The 19469-nt window shown below is 40.8% G+C and overlaps 1 long non-coding RNA gene and 1 other non-coding gene across 2 annotated transcripts; both read right to left on the bottom strand.

Moving 5' to 3' along the window:
- Positions 1–962: 962 nt before the first annotated feature.
- LOC143679505 (uncharacterized) lies at positions 963–7788 on the bottom strand. Its single transcript, XR_013173805.1, has 4 exons — positions 6979–7788; positions 6474–6650; positions 3475–3689; positions 963–1133 (listed from the first exon to the last, which is right to left on the bottom strand). It is a non-coding gene; the product is annotated as an uncharacterized LOC143679505 (long non-coding RNA).
- A 10747-nt stretch (positions 7789–18535) lies between these two features.
- Positions 18536–18642, bottom strand: LOC143681882 (U6 spliceosomal RNA). Its single transcript, XR_013174933.1, has one exon. It is a non-coding gene; the product is annotated as a U6 spliceosomal RNA (small nuclear RNA).
- Positions 18643–19469: the final 827 nt, after the last annotated feature.

Raw genomic sequence — 19469 nt, forward strand, 5'->3', positions numbered from 1 at the left:
GCTATAAGGCTTGCTTCTTTCCAGGGCTGGTAGCGTTCTCGCTGGCTGACAATCCTTGGGTTCCTTGGCTTTCCCGTCACATGGCTGGTGATGTTCTCTCCTTCCTCTTCCTAGTGTTGATTGACTTCTACCTTCTAGCTCCTATCTGTGGCCCTTCTCTATGTCTGAACTTATTCTGCTTCTAAAGGATTCCAGTAATCTGAATTAAAGCCCATCCTGATTCATTTTGGCCACACCTTAACTAAAAATAACTTCAAAAGGTCCTACTTACAATGGTTTCACACTCACAGGAGTGGGGATTAAGATTAAGAACATGTTTTTTTTTTTTTTTTCTTCTGGGGTAAGTAACTCAATCTATCATATTGTCCTATGAGACTTTCTGGGGTTGGAAAATCCCAATTCCCTGTCACAGCACCCAGACCCTTTCTTAAGTGCCTTCATGAAAAAGGAATCTTCTGGGTTGTATCATGTGAAGGAAAGCATTCAGGAAGGGAAGGGAAGGGAGCAGACACACTTGCCCTACTTTGTCAGGGGTTTGGAGCCAGGCTTCTTACTGCATCCATCTGCTCTTGGCTCATGTCCACTTGGGTGGAGCCACAGGCCACTCCTCTGTGCCTTTCCTGTGGCAGGCAGAGCCAGGTAAGAGTCAGTGTGTCCCTGGAAGGAAGACCTCCTTGGATTTCCTTAGCACCTTTCATATATTTCTATCTATTGGTTTATATTTGTTGATATCTTTCCTCATTTAAAAAAAAATAGGTAGAAAATAAATAGTTCCAAAGTTGGGTTGAAGAGAAAGACACATGGGGAAGCAGTGAAGCCAGGAAAAGACCAGAAGCCAGTGGCACATTCTGTGTGAACCTACACAATTCTTTGCTAGAAATTGAGCTATCAGCCCCCCTAGTGGGTGAAGAAAGGAGAGAGGCGTGATCAAGAACACTGATCTAAGATTTTAAATGAGAACAACAACAAAAAATAATCAAGTCAAGATGACTAGTCAGGGTGGCACAGCTTTTTCTGATGCTGAGTTGAGAGGATTTACTCCCGGGACGGCTCACCTGGAGTCAGAGTGGAGTAGCACACAAAGCCTTCCACCTCCGCCCTCAGAGAGGAACGGTGCAGCCCAGATTATATTTCTGAAAAACAGTAGAGAGAATAAAAAGATTACCTTATATTTCGGTGCTAAACTGTAACATCTGCCCAGGTGTTCCAGGCGAGAGAGGATGTTTTCCCATCATATCAGGGAGAAACAGAGGTGGAGAGAGGGGCAGCAGCTGCATGAGCCATATGGGGGCCACCTCTGCGTCCTCTGGCCACTGCAGGTTAGCATTTCATTGTGAAGGCCGGGACCCTTTTTACGGGTTCTTCTTCTGAAACTAAATTTTCCTGTGTCACTCTGTCACCAGACAGAATTCGCCTTAAGTAGATGTTCTTGCCATAACTAGTTCATCCCCAAGCATTTATGGAACTCCTGTTTTGGTTTTAGCATCATGTTAGGAATTGTGAGTGATGCAAGCAGGGTACAGGATGGCATTTGCATCCCTGAGTTCAGCAACTAGCTAAAAACAACAGAATTGGCAGAGGTAAAAGAGCCACTGGTATACCACGATCCAGACGTAAGTTTCCCCAGAAAACTATGAAAGAATTCTGATATGAATTCCCAGGCTTTCGATATTTCAGTTCTGTTCTTTAGACTGTGAGATGGAGAATAAGGCATAAAACGTCATGCCAAAAACAGTTACAAAAGAAAAGGTGAGCCAGATTCAAAGGCAGAGACACAACATTCATAAAAATGCACCCATCAACCAGGGATTTGAAAATTCCTTAGGAAGAAGGAAGTACGTTTTTCTAAGGTCTTGGCGGCTATAATGGTTTGTTTTTGCGAGCCTGTGCTGAGCCAGGCACAATGTCAGGTGATTTCATGAATGCTCGCACACAATCTACCTATGGGGCAGGAGTTTTCTCTGTGTCCTACAAGTGAGCAGACAAAGGCAGCCAACTATTGGGACAACCAGTTGAGACTCCTCAAAAGAGGACATTGTCCAACTGCCCCCCCCGCACCTCCACTCCCCCACCCCCCCACCCCAGCTTTATTGAGGTAACTTTACATACAATAAAATCACCCCATCATAAATATATAGTATGAACAGTTTTAGTAAATCTTGGCCTAGGCTTCCAGGATAATCACACTAAGGGAATCTGCACTAGATAATACATCTATTTTAGCTATTCTCCAGCAGAGAGAACTCTGGCAGTTACATTTTGAATAAATAAGCTGATCTTAAGAGAATGAGGAATCAAGTGATATACTTGAAACATCAAGTTTTCTTGCCAGCATCTATCTCCAACTATAGGTTAACTGTGTATTAGGACAGTTGAACAAGGAGCTTCTTACTTTTTAGAGAGTTATATGGTTCAGAGACCGTGGGAATCTCCTGCAACCTCCAAATTCAATTATGATTCCATTTCACTGAGTTTAAACCCTTTTCTTCTGATCTTTACATATTTGTTGTATTTCTCTTGCTATGGCTGTAGCATTTTGGTGGCCCAATCCAAGACCACCTGATTACATATTTGAGTAACATGAATTATTTCAAGTGGAAAACTCAGGCCTCGGATTTCAATTTCAGGCATAAAGCAGGACTGTCTCTTCCTGATATTCGGTTTATAGAACAAGAAATCTCCAAAACCCTAAACAGCACATGGAGTGACCAGTTAGTCTGAAAATAATGATCACCCCAGAACATAAGGTATTTTACTTTTTTTAATGGCCAAAACGTCTTTTTGGCTGTTTATTACAACTAAATTACTCCCTGAAATGACTCAGGTAAAATGATTTAAGCATTAAGATAGTTCCAGCCCACAGTCTCGCTACAGGCCTACCTCTGCCTTGCAACTCAAGCTATCATTTCAAAATTCAAAACTGGCCATGTTCCCCTCTTTCTCCACCCTACCACCATCACCAAATTGTCTGAGCTTCTCATGAGCTCAGGATCAATACCAAACTTGGAATGGGAGAATATGGTCCTTTACATGCCAGCATCAATTCCTGTCAATCTCAAAACCCTTGCAGGCTAGTTCCAAGCATGCTGAACTTTTTGAAGTTCCCAAACATACTGTGTTCTTGAGAGTCTTATTCCTGTGCACAGATTGTTCCCTCTGACAGAAATAAGCTCTTCCCTCTTCAAAAGCTTCTGCCTACCTTAGATCCATCCTAACTTCCCCCCTTTGGCTCTGCATGTTTTATTTATTTATTTGGCATGGGCAGGCACTGGGAATTGAACCTGGGTCTCTGACATGGCAGGTGAGAACTCTGCCACTGAGCCACCATCACACCACCCTGTGTATGTTGTTTTGATTCAGACATAGATGACATGGGGTGACATTGTCATGGGGGAGCCCCAAGACACCTTCCAGGACATGGTATATGGTACAGAAAGGGGGATCCCATTGTAAGAGTCATAGGAATTCACAGACCTGGGGAGATTTCTGATGTCATTGTGCAGTCACTTATGATCACTCCATTGTGGGTGGTTCGATTTCACTGTGACATGGTTGTTGGCTTCTCCTTGTTTCCTTGTTTGCTTTGAGAGAGGGTGGTAAAGGAAGCGGACTAAATGCCAAAATGGCATTGACTAATTTCAGGGGTGGTTCTTCTGGTCTTGAGCACAGCATTATACTTTCCCAAAGAACTGAAAACAATGAAAACTTGCAGGTTAGTTACTGTTCATTAATAAGAATGAGTGTTTCAAACCACACAGCCCACTATGCACCATTCAGATAGAATGAGGTCAAGTACAAAATGAGCTGATATCCAAAGTCACAAGTTAAATTTCCTTAGTGACTCATAATCTTGCCAAAGTTTTAACTGGGCTACCTATTACATACTCAGGACCAAGGAAACTACACACAGCTGCTGTGTAGGATGAAATACAGATGCTCCGGTGCCCCCTTGTCCTCTCGCCCACCCCTCACCTATGAGCACCTAGCACGGACCCTGGAGTCTGGAGACTCTACTTATGAGGAAAATGTTTAAATTAAGTATCAAAGGAAAAACGGCCGGGTTCAAGGGGTGCTGGGAGGGAAGCATCTAGACAGAAGGGTAAGCTTGGACGAGGTACTGCTGGTGAGAGAGCACAGTACTCGGGACCTGTGAGGGTGGGGGTACCACATAGCTGCAGGATAGAGTTAGGGGAGGGGCTATGAGGAATGGGAGCGAAGAGGTAAGCAGGGTAAGAGCCTTTGGGAAAGTTTTGCATATTGCCTTAAGGTTATTTGGGAGCCAGTTTTGAAAAATCAAGGCACAGCATGGTCAGATTTCCACCTTGGAAAGAGCACCAGGGCAGATGTTCAGGGAATGAATGAGAGAGAGGCAGCTGGCAGGAAGAGACCCAGTTAGGAAATAATTGCAGTATTTCAAGATGATGGTGAATCTCAAAACAAAGGCAGTGTTAGTGAAAATAGAAATAAGTAGACAGATTCTGTGACTATAAAGAAAATAAAATAGAGAAGACTTGATTGGATGTTCAGAGAGAGGAGAAACATGGCATCATGCCTGGCTTCCTGAGTGAGCTCTCCTCTTCCTAGAGAGAGAGTACTGTTGGAACAGTTTAGAAGGGAGGTAATCGTCTCTTGCTAAACCTAAAGCACCAGCGTGTTTGCCTTGCCAGGGCATGCCTCTGTATACACGTAACTTCCCCAGACCCCACTGAGCTCCTATCCCCACATCCTTCCACACTGAATCTTCACCATCACCATCAATTTATCACTTGCTCACGCCTTCTTTGTACTACTTTTTTCCTCAGATTGTCTCCTCACTGGGACTAAACACTTTATGAGGGCTAAAACCACGCCTTAACCATCCCTCCATGACATAGGGATCCAGCACTGCCAGGGAGGCCTACAGGTACTCATTAGGTGACTGATTGGAACAAAGAAAGGTGTTTCCTGTTACTACCATGAGTTCCTTCTCAATAGCATTGTAACAGCCGACATGTATTAAGGATTCACTATATGTCAGATACTTTTTGACATATCTAAAGGAAATGTAAGCTCCTCAGGGACAAGGGATCTTCATCAGTTTTTGTCTCTAATGGATCTCAAGGACTAGAACAGTGTCTGGCACATAATAGAAGATGAAGAAATATTTGTCAAATGACTATCATCTTATTTACTCTTCACAGGAGCCCTAGTAGGTAGACACCATTATTGCCCTACATTTACTGAGGCTGAGATAAATTAGTGGCTCAAGTCACACTCTCAGTATGTGGCTATTGGGGATTGAATCACATCCCCAAAGGCATATTCAGGGCCCAGCCCTTGGTCCTTTGCGTGTGACCCTATTTATAAATAGGACCTTTGATGATGCTATTAGTTAAGGTGTGCCCAAGCTGAATGGGGGTGGCCCCTAATCCAATATGGCTGAAGTCCTTATATGCAAAGAAAATTGGACACAGGAAAGGAAGTCTGAGGAGCAACCAGAAACCGAAGGTCAATGGAAACCAGAGCAGAAAGGAGAAGACACCATTGTGTGCATTGCCATATGACAGAAAAGCCAAGGAACCCCAAGGATTACCAGGGGCCAGCCCCAGAATACCTTAGTCTTTCTGGGCAAGAGCATTGCTTTGATGATGCCTCAATTCTGGATTTAGCCTCCAAACTGTAAACCAAAAAATTTCTATCGTTTGAGCCAACCTATTGTATGTTATTTGTTTTAGCAGCTGGGAAACTGAAATGGTGGTAGAATTCGATCCCAGACCACTTATCTCTAGAGGCCAGGAATAAACCATCCTCATGGACATTGACTCTACTTTTTTTCTGATGGCAATGGATGGGGAAGGAGGGGTGCTGGAGCCCTTGGGAAGCTATAAGTTTTAAGGAAATGCTGTTCTAGTTGTTAGAGATTCAGTGTCTTGTGCTACAGGCTTGAGAGCAGGATGCTGGGAGGTGGGTGCTGGGTCTTTAACTGGTGATTAAGGTCTAACCCTGGATGAAGCCAGCCCACAGAGAAGTGTCTGCCACGATTAGGTGGTAATGCTTCTGCTCTTGTTGAACTGCTCTTTGATATATTATCCCTTGGCCTTTTTCATACAAAAGGATTTTAGAAGCTTTTTGTCCAGATTGCTGATCTTTAGGGATCCTAAGATGTTCATGTCTTGCTTAGTTTATGGACCACTTATGTTTTCTTCAGCAGTTGTTTCAATCATCTATTAAAAACTGAGTTTCTTCAACTAAAAAACCAAATTTGAGCCCCTTCCCAGGGGATAAATGTATAGGCCCTTAATTATATGCATTTTTAAAATTAAGCTCCTCTCTTTCCTCTAGTTTGTGCTCCCGACGTGGTTTTGCATTCTTCTTTCATCTACTTTTATATTATGCTGCCTTGCTCTATTTTAGGTAACCTTATGATTTCCCTGAAATTATTTGTAGGACATTGTAAAATATGAATAAATTAGTTAAGAATATTAAGGACTTACAAAGGTCATGAAGAGCCCTCTCTTCTTCCTTTATCATCTCTTTAGCTGTCCCACAGAGTTACTGCTGATTGTACCGGGCTGAGGGAAGTCCTGGCAGGAGGACTTTGTGTTTTTGATCCTGATTCTCCAAGTAAATCACTTTATCCTTGGAGCCTCCTTTTCCTGTTATGTAGGCCACTGTGGAGTGGTAAGAATAACAAGATAAGCACAAAACACTTGGATAAGGTGCTTTATCAGCCAGTATCAGGCATCTTTGAAGCAGTAGCTCTCTGGATGGAGGGGAACACTGAGGAATGTTCAAGGAAAGGCAATCAAGAGTGGTAGACAGTTCAGGGGTTAGGTCCAAATTCTTGCTAGGACTTGAGCACTTGACCAGTTATGGGGATTATCATTCTGAAAGTAGTGTACAAAGGGTGAAAAGTAAAGGACATGAGCTGACGACTCTCAGTTAGAAAAATATTCTCAGGTCTTAAAGGGGACTGGTGGGAGCTGATCAGAGACTCACTCTTTCCCATCCTCTGTGTGGTGGATATAAGCATGGTGGGACTTGTATTTAAGGGAGCAGGCTTCTCCAAGATTTGAAATTCCAAGTCATGAACGTCTTAGAGGAAGGCGGTAACCTTTTTTCCTGTCTTAGGTTGCTAGGGTTGCTATAACAAATAGCACTAAGTGGTTGGCTTAAATAATTTATTGCCTTACAGTTTTGGATTTTAGAAATCCAAAATCAAGATGCCAGTAGGTCATGCTTTCTTCAAAGTCTGTGGCATTTTGACAGTGGCTTGTTGGTAATCCATAACTCAATCTTTGCCCTCCATCACATGGCCATCTGTCTCCTTCTGCCTTCTACTGACTGTGTCCGAATTTCTTCTGCCTATGAGGCCTAGAGTTATATTGGATGGAGAGCTCCCCTCATTCAGTTTGGCCTCATCTTAACTAGTAGGACATTAGTTACAAATGACTTCACACCCACAAGACCAAGGGTTACAATTTGACTTGAACATGTCTTTGTGGGGGATATGATTCGATCAATAACACTTCCTTTTTTTCCTTTCTACCTTTTCCCCCTTTCCTTCCTTCTAGCTCCTTTGCTCTCATTCTTTTCCATCCCTCTCTCTCCACACTTTTCTCAATTCCATCAATCCAACATGTATCAAATATTTACTAGTTGCCAGGCACTGTGCTAGGCATTAGGAGAAGCCGAATGAGAATGAGCTCTCATCTCTGTTCCTGTGAAGTTAACTCTTTAGTCAGGTTATTCAGATACATGAAACATAATTGGTGGCAGTAGGTGGGATGGAGTTCCAAAGTCCCTGACCAGCAGATGTTCTGATATAGAACCTTAACGGAGCTTAGTAACACTGGAACATCCTACTGAAAGGTGTATGGAATCTTCTTATCTTGAGTGGTACCAGCCTATACACAATATATCTTAGGTATATAGATTACATTAGGCTAAAGTATTCCTTAGAATAAATATTCTCCCAGCTTTAAAGGAACTGGTTATTTAGACAAAATCTCTGTGTAAGTAGCTTCATGCTGCAGACCTCATTTTGACCAACAAAGAATTAGATCAGGGTCTTGCAACTCTGCACTATTGACATTTTGGGCCAGATAATTATTTGCTGAGGGAGCTCTCCTGTGCACTGTAGGATGTTTCACAGCATCCTTGGCCTCTACCTGCTAGATATCAGTAGCAGCCCCCTCCAAAGTGTAACAGCCAAAACGTCTCCAAACATTAACAAATGTGGGGGGGAAGGAAGGGTAAGGATGGGGGCGGGCGAGGGGCATAAAGCCATTCCTGGTTGAGAGCTGCTTTATTAGATGACCTTCAAAGACCCTCCCAAATCTAGGTTTCCATTATCCAAAGCCCATATCAGAACCTCTTAGTTTGAAAACATACATACCAAGCTAAGCCTGGAAAAGATTACTCTAAATATATATATTTTTAAGTTCTGTTGTGGTAATAGATATTCAACATTAAATTTTCCTCGTAACCACTCTCAAGTCAATAATTCACTGGTATGAATTACATTACATTACTTAATTCCATTATTACATTCACAATGCTGTGCCAACATCTGTACCCATTAGGCAATAATTCACTATCCCCCTCAACATGTAATCTCCTTTGTCTCAATGAATGTGTAGGTTTGAGATATTTCATAAATTGAAACCATACATTATTGTCCCTTTTTTATGCCTTATTTCACTCAACATGATGTATTCAAATTTCATCCATTTAAATGCCTTTTTAAAAACAGGAAAACACAGACAGACAGAAAGTAGAGTAGGTTACCAGGGGCAAGGGCAGGAGGCCTGGGGAGTTCATGCAAAAGGAGTACAAGATTTCTGTTTGGGGTGATGAGAAGGTTCTGGTAATGGTTGGTGGGGAAGGTGCTGCAACTGTGAATGTTATTAACCCCACTTAATGGTAGCTGGGTATGGGAAGATTTTATTATTTTTGTAATATGTTTCCACAATTAAAAAGAAAGAAGGAGAAACCAAAGAGATAATGACAATTAAATATAATACCCAAGACTGGATAGGATTTAAGAGTGGAGGAGAAAAGTCTCAAAAGGACATTACTGGGGCAGGGGGTAGTGCGAGAATTCAGTGGGAGAATTCTCACCTGCCATGCGGGAGACCCGGGTTCGATTCCCAACCCACGCACTTCCCCAAAACAAACAAAAGCAAAGCAAACAAAAATTCAACAGATGGTGCTGCAATAACGGGATACTTGCATGGAAAAAGAATGAAATGTGACCCTGCCATACAGAATACAAAAAAAAAAAAAAAGACATCATTGGGACATAAGAAAAATTGGAATATAGAATGTAAGCCTTACATCAATGTTTAACTTTTAGAACTTGATAACCATACTTAAGGTGGTTACATGGGTGAATATTCTTATTTATAGGAAACGTACATGGAAATTTTATGTGTTCACTGTCTATAATGTGTGCAACCTACTCTCAAATGTTCAGAACAGATGAGCTAGATGAGAGAGAACAATGTATAGATAGGATTATATGGCAAAGGTGGCAGAACGTTAAAATTGGCTGATCTGGGTATCTGGGGATGCAGTGGTGGCATGTTGAAGCTCTCTTGGGTTTGAATTATTTTGACAACTGTCTTAAGTTTGAAATTATTTAAAAATAAAAAGTTAAAAAAAAGTGAAAAAAATGAAGTCACATATGAACATTTTGTAAGCAGCTGAATGTGCAGGCTGGCCGCGGGGCATTTGTGCCCTTCAAGTGACCCAGGTGTGCGATGAACTGGGTGCAGGACAGGTGGAGACCCAGGTCTCCAGGCACAGTGCTCTGCAGGGGGCAGGTCCCACCGGGCCGGCAAATGCTGTTTGCCGAGCTCAGCGACCCAGCCTTAATGTGAAGCAAGAGGGCAATTCATCTCCCAAATAAGAAATCATCTCCTTCTTTATAATGGGACTTTGCTCTCGATATTGGTGAGCCCTAGGAGGTGTGTTAGAGCTTTAAACGGGGTTGGACCAGTGGCCTGATGAGCCAGGGTACACCTGGCACAGTGCTGGTGCCAGAGGTTCAAACACTGATGGGACAAATAGGCATTTCAGCCCCACTGCGACAAGTTCCTGTGAGACTGGAAAAGTCACAGACAGAGCAAAGGGGTAGATCTGTGAAAGGCTATTGCATACATGATACCCATTTATTGAAAATGGGCTATTTGTTTTTATTACTCAAAGAAAACTGAGATAGCATTTCAGAGGTTGAATCACTACTTTGCAAAGAGAAGTCTGTGAATTGAAAGATGCTTGAGTAACTACAATAGAGTACAGAGAGAATGCTATGAAAAAAGGAGAAAAGATGGAGAAAAGCAGATTAATAAATTACTATTTACATAAGAAAATGGAGGATATGAATGTATGTGTGTGTATTATATAGAAAAAAATCAGAAAATCCAAAATATTTTAAGAGGATTAGGAAAGAATAGGCGGAGGGGACAAGCATAGGGGCTAGACTTCTCTGACCATGCCTTTTCCCTCATGGATTTGACTTTCCAACCATGTAAATATTTCACCAAGTCATAAAACAAGGTTAAATTGAAAAAAGCAATCCTTACCAGCAGAAAACAAAATTATATAAGTGAGCGTAATTATTCCAGGTGACTTTAAAGCACAGTAATTTGACTGGACATTCCTAGTAGGATAAAACCCAATGACAAAAACAACTGCACAACACTTGTTTTAAGCTATTTTCAACACCCAGTGTTATTCGTTTATGTTTTTGGAGATCCTGTTGGTATTGCTATACTGAGAGTGCTGGGTATGCAATGTGGAATAAAGCAAATAAGTCATTATGGAATTCTAATTCTATCATCCCCAATGTCCCAAAAGCCAGGATTATGAGTTTGGAAGAAAGGAGATTCAGACGGGAGACGGAGGAGGTAAGTCAACATCTATAGCCTGGATTGGAAGTGTCATTCCCTCATGCCATGCAGTACTTTGTGAATATCTATTTCTTAGTCTGGTTTCTCTGTAATGGCCTAAAATTAATGACTAAGCCAGAGCGATGAACATCTCTGGTGTCCAGATTGTGGGTTTGAAATATGATCTATAACTAAAGAAACCAGGGCTCCTTAGAGAAAGGGCTGCTTCCAAATCTGGGGCAGGAAATGTATAGGATGACTGGAACATCTCACACAAAACAGCAAGGATGTTCTAGAAAACCACAAGGCCACGGTCACGGGAGTAACCTGAAGAAGCTCCCTCTGGCCAAAGGATGGAAACTTTGACCATCATAAAGAATAACAACTGCAATGAACACACCACATAGGTTAAATCTATGAGCTCAAAATGACACTTCAAAACAAAACAAATTCATCACGGTGGAAGGACGCTCATGAATTAACTCTTAATTTTGAAAGTTGGTATAGAGAAAGAACTTAGCATTTATCCTGCTTTTCCTATATGAACTGTCTTGATTGTTCACCAAATAGTATACAAGGCAAGATTTCTTAATTAGACATATTCCAATTGATACATAAAAATACCAGTATTCTCCAACTCCTATTAAATTAATGAAATCGAGCATCATAACAGTCCCAAAAGACATCACCTGTGGCTGGACTGAAGAATACACCATCACCTATAAAATAGTCTTGCAAAATAAAACTAAATCTCATCAAGCCTCTAAATCCAATTACCCATTTATAGGAAATACAAAGGACAGAAGAAGAACATGTTAAGGGACATTAGAAGGCTGTAATTCACAAAATCCAGTGGGAAATTCTACAGGATGAATGGACCACTTTATTCAATAAATAAATTTCAGGGAACAAAAAGATAGATGGGAAATGTATAGATTAAATAGTCATAAAAGAGTGGCTCAGTGGCAGAATTCTTGCCCGCCATGCCAGAGACCTGGCTTTGATTCCCAGAGCCTGCACACACCAAAAAAAAAAAAAAAAGTCATAAAAGAAACATCAACTTCTAAAAATGTGGACACTGATTAAAACAAAAAAAGCAGACATTTATGAAATAATTGAAATAATAACTGGATATTTGATGGTATTAAGAAATTATTAATTTTAAGGTATAATAATGGTATTATCGTTATGTTCAAAGAAAGAGTCCTTATCTTCTAGAGATACTTACTGAAATATCTAAAGGTAAAATTATATGTCTGGGATATACTTCTAAATAACACATGAGGGAGAAGTGGATGGGGATTATTAATGAAGCATATTGGTCGTAAGTTGATAATTGCTGAAGTTGAAGGATGGGGTCATGAAGATTCATTGTATTACTTTGTCTGTTTTGTATATGTTTGAAATTTCTATAATGAAAAAATAAACACAAAGTCAGGTGTATATGAAATCATAGGCTTCAAGAAAAGAGATGTTTTTGTCTATATTTTGAATTTACTTTTAGACTCTTTCCTTAAGTATTAGCTACCTAATCTATAACTGTGTCTTGAATCGCTTGTAATAGCTCTAATCTGGCAGCATGGTGGTTATGAGCACAGATTCCAGAGTCAAATACATCAGTTCAGCTGCCAGCTCTGCCGTTTTCTAGCTGTGTGACTTTGGTCAAATTAGTTTTCCTTTCTGCGCTTCAGTTTTCTCATCTGTGAAGTAGGGCTGATAGGGTTGTTGGGAGGATTAAAGAAGCTCATATTTGTAAAACACAACAGTACCTGCCACACAATAAGTGCTAAATACATGTTAGCTTTCTCTCCTCTTTACTCTTTCGACCTTTCTTCAGTTGTCTGTGCTAGGAAAGTTGAATGAATGAGTGCTAAGTCTGCTTGGGTGGGTGAGGCCTTATTTCAGAAGAGTCAACAGTTAACCAGCATCCATGTTACAGAAATCTGACCAGCAAAGAAGGCTGCAGGCCAGGGCAGTCCAGGCCAGTGTTATTTCATGTGCAAAGTTGCATCCTGAAAGTCAGGATGGCTCAAAGCCAGAGTGAAGGGTCCACTGGGTCACAATGGGGCTCAAGATGAATCCCAGGCATTTCAGGGATGTTTCTGAAAATGCAGAAAGGAAAGTGACCTTTTCTAAGGCCCTACTTATGTGCCGGGCCCTGCAGACACTTGACTGGATCCCTGCAACAAGCCTCTGAGATTGGTATAGCCAGAGAGGGCAAGTTAGTTGCCAAGTCACATCACTAGTAAGTAGCTGACGTGGTATTTGAACACACAGGTCTGTGCAACTTTAAAGTCCTCTTGTAGTTGATTAGCTATCACCAGACCCTACCTGGCTCTGGGAAAATAAAAATATAGCAATGTTCATAAAGCCCAATTTCCTTACACACATCTCATTTTATGTGATGGCACCATTAACGGAACAAGAAAGACTTCAGATAGAAGAGGCTAGAGGGCAGGATGAGTATTTTCACTTTGAATCTGATTCAAATCTGAGTTTCAGATTCTAAACCATTTCTGACAGGAGTTGTCAAGAAGACAGGTAGATGTGGTGTTTAGAGAAGCCTAAGCTTGAGACATAAATTTGGAAGCCATCAGCGTATAAGTGGAGACCAGGGAAGATAAACAAAAGAAGTGATAGGTATTGAGCCCCATACACTCTGGAAATAAGATGTTAGGGAGCAGCAAGGCACCTGAGAAGGGGGGAACAATGAGGTATGAAAGAAGCAAGAGATGATCATATTCTGGAACCCAAGTGATAACAGTCTATCAAGAAATGGAGAAATCATTTGTGCCCAATATTGCCGATAGGACAGACAAGTTAAAGACTGAAGACTGACCTTGAAGTATGGTAACATGAAAGGCAGTACAGAACTTGGCAAGGGGGTTGTGGTAGAGTGGTGGTAGCCTGTATCTAGGGCCTCAAGGATCAGTGATGAGAATTCTAGTTTGGCAATAGAATATGTAGGTTATGAGCACCTCCATAGAGGTTTGTGGAAGGACTCACTTTCTGTTACAGAGTAGACCTGAGGTCACAGGAACATGGCCAGAACTGGGGTTCATTCATGAGTGGCTCTCTGGTGAAGACAAACTTAGTTCTTGGTTCTTTCCTTGGAACTAAGAACCTTTTGCCAACTGCCCATTCCTTCTACCGTCAAGTCTGATATATTCGTACCACCTTGTTAGCACTGCGGAGAATAGATGGGCCTATAGCTAGCACCAAGGTCACCCACTGCTATCCACCATGCTAAAGGAGGCCCTTCCTCTCAGGCAACTGTTTCTCAGATAGTTACCTAGGAGGTACATGGGGGCGCAAGAGAAACAACTGCCATGTGGACAATTCAGGAGGAATGGGAGACCAGTCCACCCTCTCTCTAGCATACACCAAAGACGATGCCCCTTAAAACTGTCAAGGGGGTAGGAGAAGAGGTTAACTCTTGAACTCCTTGTGAACGGGGCATCTACACTGGTAGCATGACAAAGCAGGTGGGGCCTTTGGCGCCTCCCCTTTCACCCATGTCCTAGGGATAGAGTGACCTCGGGTGCTACATGGATTTTCCTCTGTGTGGGGAAAGACCTACATGGATGATTTCTTTCCTCTACTTTGCACCAAAATGTCTTCTCATACACCAGATCCCTTCAATAAATCTTTTCTCCCCTTGGTGCAGTGAATATAGAACGTGATTAGGAAAATAACATGTTGACACAATTCACATAAAGATCATATTGATCTGATTTATCCTGGAGCGGGGTTTTCAAAGAACATGTGCAAATAGTACATCTCCCCTTGGTAGAATTTCAAACAGTGAAGTAAAAGAGGACAAGAAAAGGCAGATAGGTGCCTTTGACTTTTAGGTGAGTCGTGATAAGGGACCATTTTTTCAAAGTCTACTCTGCCTTCAGGTAAGTGTTGACAGAGAAAATAGGTAAAAGAAGTAACAGTGGTTTGGAAACTAGGCCTCCCACTAGATCAGGGTCTCTCACAACTTGCAAAATACAGCCCATTTCAGAGCAGGAAGTGGCTGAACTGCGTGTCCCCAGATGAGCTGTCCAGTGCATCATCCCTATGATAGCAGGTGCTGCTTTGGGGCTCCCACAGGTGAAGACATCGGATGGGTTGCTCAATTTTCATTTTAAAGAAAATGAGCTCCAAATCCAGGAGGGGTTGAAGAGCTAGTAATTCTAGGTGCTCCCACACAGTGTTTACCTAGAGGAAAACCTTCTAAAGTTGAGGCAAGCCAAAATATGTAGGTCAAGAAGCACTGGGAGATTCAACAGGAATAGAAAAAATACTGGAAGGAAATCATTCAAAATGGAATGGAGTGACCAAAAAAAAAAAAAAAAGGTAATGACAGCTATCTTGGATGGATGAGACAAAAAGGATTATGGATGTTTTTTCTTTTTATTTAAATATGTATTTTACACATGTTCTTTGAGGAGCAAGCATTGTTTATACAATTAGAAAAAAATAAATGCTATTTTTACAATGAGAGAAGGGGAGAAAAGTTTATTGGACTCATCTAGAACATGAGATTGTGAGATCTGAAAGAGATTACAGCGATAAACTTTATTTTTTTGTTTTATAAAAGCTTTTTAATTAAAAAATTATGATCATACTTCCATGCCATCAAATATACAGTGACATTGGTTAAGTACTGAAATATTATATTTGTGTTACACAAATTGTATTTTAAATTTTCACTTCTATAATTATTACTGAGAATTTTTTACGTGATCAATAAATTATTACTAAGAATTTTTTTTTAATTTTATTACTTATTCCTTTTCCAATCTGCCTCTATTCATCTCCTGGTAGCCTCTAATATGCTTTCTATCTCTGTAAATTTGTGATTTCTAATCATCTTTCCTAAGTGACAGCATACAAATATTTGTGCTTATGTGCCTTGCTTATTTCACTCAGCATAATGTTTCCAAGGTTCTTTCAGGTTGCAGCATGTCTCAGAACACCATTCTTTCTTAGGGCCAAATAATATTTCATTGTGTATATAAACCACATTTTGTTTAGCCATTCATTTGTTGATGGATGCTTAGGTGTTTCCAGCTTTTAGCTGTGATGAATAATGCTGCCATAAACATTGGTGTATACATATTTGCTTGAGATCCTGTTTTCACTTTCTTTGGATATATACCTAGAAGTGGAGTTACTGGGTCCTATGTAATTCTATATTTAAATTTGAAGAATTACTATGCTATTTTCCACAGTGGCTACAATATTTTATATTCCCACCAACAACACACAAGAGTTCCAATTACTCCTTATCCTCTCCAATACCTTTTTAAAAACATTTTCCTTGTGAGTGTGAAATGGCATCTCATGGTTTTGATTTGCATCTTCCTAATGGCTAATGATATTGAGCATCTTTTCATATGAACTTTACGCTAAGCTAAACAAATACAAAAGTTTGGAAATTTACGTAATTTGAGTTCAAAACCTGGCTGGATTCTGTTCTTTATGTTTGGAAATTGCACATTGAAATACAATTGCAATTTTAGACATTGTGTAATGTTTTACTTTAAAGGAGTATAATAGGTAAAACAGCAGTATCTTCTAATTTATAGTTTTCTACTTTTCAAAGAGTTTCACTTTTTTATTGGCTGCCAGGATGCTCAGAGCTAAATTTTGGGCTGAGTCCTTATTGTTTAGGATACTAAATAATGATTTCCTCCCTCCAGTCCTTAACTTCTGTTATTTTACTGTTGCTTAGATGATTCTGTTAATGTCTTTATTACAAGCTCCCTATAACCCTTTTGGGAAGGAAGCATAATGAAAAGTAATCTTTCTTGAAAAATTCTGTGAGGCCAAGAGGACCAGGAGTTTTCCTCATTTACAGATGATGAAGCTGATGCTCAGAGATGGTGATATGATCCCACACTTGATCCATGTGAACTAGCACCTACTTCTCAGAATCCTAATCTAGTGCTTCTTTCACCACGCCAAGTTAAGCAGTGGGGCAGTAGGATGGCTTCTGTGACCAGATTGTCAAGAATGGCTTAGAAGGACCATAGGACCAGATCATCATCTATTCCTGGGTCCATCCCTCCCCATCTGGAAAGGTGGAAAATAGTATTCCAGGCAACAAGGCCACATCACTGTTCCTCCATCACTAGAATCCTGTTGTTAAGAACCAGTCAAACAAGACTGCCAAACTCAATGGTGACTGGTGACAACTGCTATTTCCCAATCTCAGTTTCAGCAGAAGGGAAACTTCCTCCAAACATCTGCTGTCCTCATTTCTGTCCTGATTCGATGAAATTTCTGGCTCCAGCTGTTGTTCCTTCTATGATCCCAAGTCTCTCTGCATGTGCCCCGAGAAGACTTAGCTCTGCTTTCCTTCCTCTCCAACTTCTGGTTTGGGCAACATCCTTGCAAAGGTCAATGTTGGTAGGTGGCTCTCAGCATTCACACTGCCAGGAAGCACCTCTCTTGATCTGGCTACTGACCAGGCTCCAGGGGCAGAAAAATCTCGGTTAGAATTCTAGCTTTACCATTTGCAATTTCTTCTATCTCTCTGAGATTTGGTTTCTTTGTACGAAAACAACCTCTTACCTAATAGGATTTCTATGAGGATTGAAAGTAAATATGAATAGGACTTAGCAAATGATTATGAATGCTGAATCATTAAATTGATCTCTTTTAGTCTCCAGTATTTTACAGCAGCTAGAAGTAAAAATCTAAAATTGTGAAATTGTAACTCATGTCAAACTCTGAAATATGTTCTAGAACTAATCGTGGTGCTGTGCTTGAAAATTTATAGCTTTTTTGTATTTATGTTACTGTTCTCAAAAACAGAAGGAAAAAAAGTCAATTGTGATGATAAAAAAGTACTTAGGCCCTCTAGCCTTCTATGTTCTGGAGCAGCTAGAAGGAAAAATATGAGAGGATCGTATGGTAGCCCATGACAGACTCTGGGATCTATCCTGTAACCACTTTTTGAAGAATGCTTTGAAAACTATTGCTTTTTTATTTCTTTGCTTTGTATGTTATACTACACAATTAAAAAAAGCTTAAAGAACGTACAGGGTTCCTATTTGGATTGATGGAAATGTTTTGGTAATGGATGGTGGTGATGGTAGCACAATATTGCGAACACAATTAACAGCACTGAAATATCTCTCTGAATATGATTAAAAGGGGAAATGTTAGAATGTATATATAGTAATAGAATAAAATGTAAAGAAAATCCTAGGAACTACACTATGCAAACAATGAACCCTAAATTCAACTATGGACTTTGATTAATAATACAATTATAAAAACATGTGACTACCAATTGTTACAGTTGTACCACTCCAATGCAAGGTCCTATATTTTATGTGTAACTATTCTGAAAACCCACAACTTCTCTAATAAAGGAATATGTATAAGAATATATAAGAAGCTAAAAAATAAACAAATAAATATGTCTGTAGAGTGCTGGCACCTAGGAAGAGCTCAGTAAGGAAAAGTTACTGCTGATACTGGAGCAAATTAATCAGCTTTTGCAAGAGGATGCTACAAGACTACCCAGCCTCTGTTGGGTTAATCAAACCTAGAACAAAGGTTTGCTCAGAAGAAAGTTATTGGGCCTCCTGTGTGTGACATACCCTCCCTCCATTGAGCATCTTTTGGAACTCAGCTCAATGTCTTATATATTTTTTCTTTTATATGTGGAATGCTTCATGAATTTGCATGTTATCCTTGTGTGGGGGGCATGCTAATCTTCTCTGAACCGTTCCAGTTTTAGTATATGTGCTGCCGAAGCGAGCACAATGTCTTTTATTTAAAGAACCCTCATCATTGGCTTCATTCATTTTCTCAGTGGGTTTGGCCATTGACTTTGGTGGGAGTGATCTAGCAAATCAGCCTCGTTTCTTCCCCTGTGGTTCCCTTTATAAAACACACAATACTCATAGGTAAATTCCAGGTGACTCCCACCAGCTTAAATTAGGTGCCACCACCCCCATCTTAACCAGTAGGACCACATTCCAGACAAATTCTAACTGACACAGACTTCAACCAACTATTGTTCTTACTTCTAAACAAGAGGTCATTCCTTCTCAGTGTTGATGACCCCCTTGAGTGGGGTCCAGTCTAACATCCATATCACACCTCCATGTCCCACCAGTGGTAGGAGATGGTGTTGCTCTACCCTGAGTCATAGATGGAGTAACACAGATTAAGAAATGAATAAGTCATTTTGGAAAAAGAAGGAGCAAGCTCAAGACTTTCATGCCCAACTCCCTTGACCAGTGTTTGAACAACACAACAAACTTCAGACCCCTGCCAGACATTGGGCTGATCTGTAACATATCACCTCATATATCAAGATCTTAGATGCATCCAATCCAGGCGGGTGAACTTTCACCCTCTTCAATCCTCCCACCTGCACCTGACCTAGGGCAGCAAGCAGACAGCCTGCCCAGGTGGAATTGGTGAATGCCTGCCTCTGTGCTCCCAGTCACAGCACTACCAGGGGCCACTCCTCCACCCAGAACGTGGGAAAGAAAGCAGAACAGAGGAAGGAAATCTGAAAGCTAGTGTGGTCTAAATGAACATTTCTCAGTGCATACTGTAGAACAGCAGTCCTGTGAGAAG

Source organism: Tamandua tetradactyla, chromosome 4, assembly GCF_023851605.1.
Source record: "Tamandua tetradactyla isolate mTamTet1 chromosome 4, mTamTet1.pri, whole genome shotgun sequence".
NCBI lineage: Eukaryota > Metazoa > Chordata > Mammalia > Pilosa > Myrmecophagidae > Tamandua > Tamandua tetradactyla.